Consider the following 4,381-nt stretch of genomic DNA (forward strand, 5'->3'; position numbering starts at 1 on the left):
AATGCCTTGGGGGATTAAAAAGTGTAATGAGAAATAGACATTTGAGAATGGATGCTACGAGGAGATTGTATGAAGGAGTGATTGTGCCAACAGCACTGTACGGGGCAGAAACATGGAACATGAGAGAGGAAGAGAGAAGAAGTTTGAATGTGTTTGAGATGAGGTGCCTGAGAAGTATGATAGGGGTTACTAGGCTAGATAGAGTGAGAAATGAGGGGATGACGATGAGAACAGGGGTGGAAAGGGAGTCGGGAGATAGGGTTGATGAAAGAGTATTGGGATGGTTTGGACACATGGAAAGAATGAGTGAAGAAAAACTAGTAAAAGAGGTGTGGAAGACAAAGGTGGAAGGAGTGAACATGAGAGGTCTGCATAGGATGAGATGGATGAATGGGGTAAAAGGGGTATTGGGAAAGAGGGGAATGTCTGTTGAGGAAGGATGGGAGAGGACAGAAGATAAGGGTGAATGGAGAAAGGTTGTGTATGGATTATGTTGTGATGCATGAGGGGGAATGAGCGGGGGATGGGGGATGAGAGAGCATGTATGAGAAATAAATTGATGCAGCCCGGAGGGATTTCTCCCCGTCTTCTCCTTTTCTGACTGAAGGTACGGAAAGAGGGGTCACCAATTTAATGAAGCGGCCTTGCTGTGGATGTGCTGTGTCTTGCGACACTGCTTCTGACCCAGGGCAGTGGACAAGATGCAGGGATGACCCGTCATCCAGGACGTGTCAAGATGAGAGGAAGGGGAGAGGGTAGAGGGGAGTGGAATATGTAGGGGATGGAATGGGTGGGAGTGGTTTCTATGCCTTTATTTTTTGGCTACCTCCTGTGTAAGGGGAAAAAAAGACTTTGGTATATGTATGTATGTATGTAAAAATTCTAAGTAAAAATAATAGTAATAAAAACAAATTGAACAAAAAATAGATAAGATTAAAAATCAAACAGGTCCATAAAACTAGCATATAAAAATCTAAATGAAAAAAATATAATAAAAAAGGGCGAAGAATGAAAATAAAGGTAAAAAAAATGAAAGCAAAATAGAAAACATAAATAGAAAAGATGAAAAATAAAAAAACAGATCCATAAAAACTGAAATACAAAAAATAATGATAAAGAGTGGGAGAAATCAGAATAAAAGATGAAAATTAAATAAACAAATAAAACTTTGGAATTAGCCGGATCGCTCGATTAGAAACCGAAAAAGTTCGGAAGAATGTTTTGCTCGCCGCCAAACGAGTCGAGGGGATTCGAACCCTCTAATGTTATTCATGACACGGAAGTACGGCCGGGGAATTGCCACCTCACAAGGCAACGGTTCGAACCCTTCAAATCGCCGGATGATACGCGCGTTGTAATGATCATTAAATGAATGAATGAATAAATGAATGAATGAATGAATGAATGAATGAATGAATGAATGATTGAATGAATGAATGAATGAATGAATGAATGAATGAATGAATGAATGAATGAATGAATGAATGAATGAATGAATAGATGAGTAAATGAATGAATGAATGAATGAATGAATGATTTAATGAGTAAATGAATGACTGGATGTGTGAATGAATGAATGGATGAGTGAATGAATGATTAAATGAGTGAATGAATGAATGAGTGAATGGGTGAATGAATTAATGAATTGAATGCATTAATGAATAGATAATGTAAATAAGTAGGTAAATGAACAAGTTATAAATGAATAACTAAATACATATATGAATAGATGAGTGGCTAGATGAATGAAAAAGTAAATCTGAATAAACAAAATAAAATGTAAATAAAGAGATCAATGAATAAGCGAAAATAAATAGATAAGCATGCAAATACACAAATGAATGAATTAGATCAATAAATAAGGTAAATAAATAAATAAACGAAATAATTAGGTAAATAGATTAAGTAAATAATCAATCAAGTGAATAAATTGAATAAATAGATAAAGTAAATAAAGTAAATAAAGAAACAAAAATAAATAAAAGAATAAACATACAATTGAACAAAATAACAAATAGGCAAAAAGATAAGCAAGTAAATAAGAAAATGAATAAGTGAAAATAGATACATAATATATATCAAGAGTTGATTCCTGTGGATTTGCTAAACTACAGCCAAATCAGCAACCTTGGCCCTAAGTACTCGGTTAGCCAGGGCAGGTTGCAGTTATCATTGACCATTGAGAATCGAACCTGAGCCACTGCAAGGGTGCGCGCCTGCAAGCAAAACTTCCAGCTGAGGCAGTTAAATGTAATACAGCTCTGAATTCTGAAATGCGCCTGAATACACACCTGAGCAAGATTCATCTATTTTCTGTTTATCTACCAATCTGTCTATCCATGCGTTCTATTATCTAATTATTTGTTTGTCCATTCTGTTATTTGTCTACTCATTTCATTATATATTAATCTATTTATTGATCTAATTTATTATCTATCATTCTATATATCTATTGATTCATTCACTTATTTATGTTTTATTCACTTATCCATTTACTTACCTTGATTATTTTTACATTTATTTATTTGTCATATCATCATTTTATCCCCCAAAATTGACAGCAGCCAGAGATCTCTGCCTGGAAAATGACCAGAGTTGGGGAAGAAGGGCGGGTGAGGCTATGTGTTGTTACAGCAACCTCCCTCCACCCCAATCGCAGCTGATTGACTAATTGACGGATTGATAGACACAGAGATGTCACCTTAAGCTCAACAGAAAGCGATGATTTGATTGGTGGATCAATGAAGATTTTTTTTTTTTTTTAATGTGAACACCTACAGTTGTTCTTGTACTGAACAAAACCCTTCAGCTGTTCGCTGGAACAAATTCTCCAAAGACCAGACTTAGATCCTTTGATATCTTTGTTCAAGTATCATGCTTATTCTGACTGCCGCCAGGTGATTTTATTAAAACAAGAACCCCCTCCCCCACACTTACAGACCCTAAAGGGTTAAGACTATTCCAGCCATACTATCCTTCTTTCAAGTTTTTTCCTTTCATACTATCCTTCCATCCCACCCTTCCCTTCACCACATTCCTTCATATTGTCATTCTCCCTATCTATTCCCTTTATACCATCCCTTTGTTCTACCATTCCTTTCAAATTACCCTTCTCCTTCTCAGCATACCATTCTTCTATCCTACATTTCCCCTTCCGTCTTCCCTTTACACTATCCCCTTTAGCCATTCCCTTTATCCATGTATTCCTCTGCCCTACCATTCCCTTCACACATTCACACTATCATTCTGTATCATCTTTCTCTTTGTCTTTTATGTACTTCTTCGTTTATCTATCTTATTCTTCGTTTGCTCACTTGCTTCACTTCACACTATCTTCTCCCCTCCATCTTTCCCTTTACACTCTCCTATGCGTCCTTTCCCTTCACAAATTTTCTCAGCCTCATCTATTCCCTTCAAATCCATTCTCCATTTCTTCCTTTCACATGATCCTTCTTTTTTCTCTTCCTTCACCTCGCTTCAACTACCCTTCTTTCCACTCTTACACTTCCCCGTATCAACTCTCCCTTCACACTATCCCCAATTGTATTTTTCACTTCCCTCATCCTACCCTTCGTGTTATCACTCTAACTCCCTCTTCCCTTCATACCACCGTCTAGGGATTCCCTTCCCTTCATACTCTCCATCTATCCCTTCCTTCTCTTCATACTATTCCTCTAATAATTCCTTTTATGGACTCTTTCCCTCTCATATTATCCTAAATCCCCTTCTTCCTTCATTGCTTTCCCATACAAGTCCTATTGAATCAAACCTTCCTTTCAAAATGCACTTCCTGCTGAATACTCTTTCCATAACAATACTATCGACTATTACTAGTGTTCCTTCTCTTCTTCCCCATCTTTTCTTCTGTCTTATTTCCCTTCCATATCAATATTCCTTTCGTAACAATACTATTGACTATTCCTATTGTCACTTCACTCCTTCCCTATCTCTTCTTCTGTCTTATCTCCCTCCCATATGAATACTCCTTTCGTAGCAATACTATTGACTATTACTATTGTGCCTTCTCTTCTTCCCCATCTCTTCTTCTGTCTTATCTTCTTCCTCTTCCACTTCTTCCCAATCCTTCACCTCCCCCTTCTTTTCTGTCTTCTTCCTTTCTTATCCTTCCTTACCTTTACTTTCCCTTCATTCCTTTATTATTCCTGTTCTGCCCCAGCTTCTCTCCTTCCCTCGTTTCCTTTCAGAGCGTAGTTCACTGAACTCTTCCCTTCAGCCACCCCTTTCCTCTATACAATCAACTTTTACCTCTCTCTCTGACATCAATCTAACTTCCTTTTACATCGAATATCTCTCATTCATACACTGACTCTCATCTGCCTTCAGTGAGGTCTTCCTGAAACTCCTTGGAGGCCCTCCTCAT

The sequence above is a fragment of the Oratosquilla oratoria genome, unplaced genomic scaffold (assembly GCF_046742065.1).
Source record: "Oratosquilla oratoria isolate Oo_2021 unplaced genomic scaffold, ASM4674206v1 SCAFFOLD63, whole genome shotgun sequence".
NCBI classification, from domain to species: Eukaryota; Metazoa; Arthropoda; class Malacostraca; order Stomatopoda; family Squillidae; genus Oratosquilla; species Oratosquilla oratoria.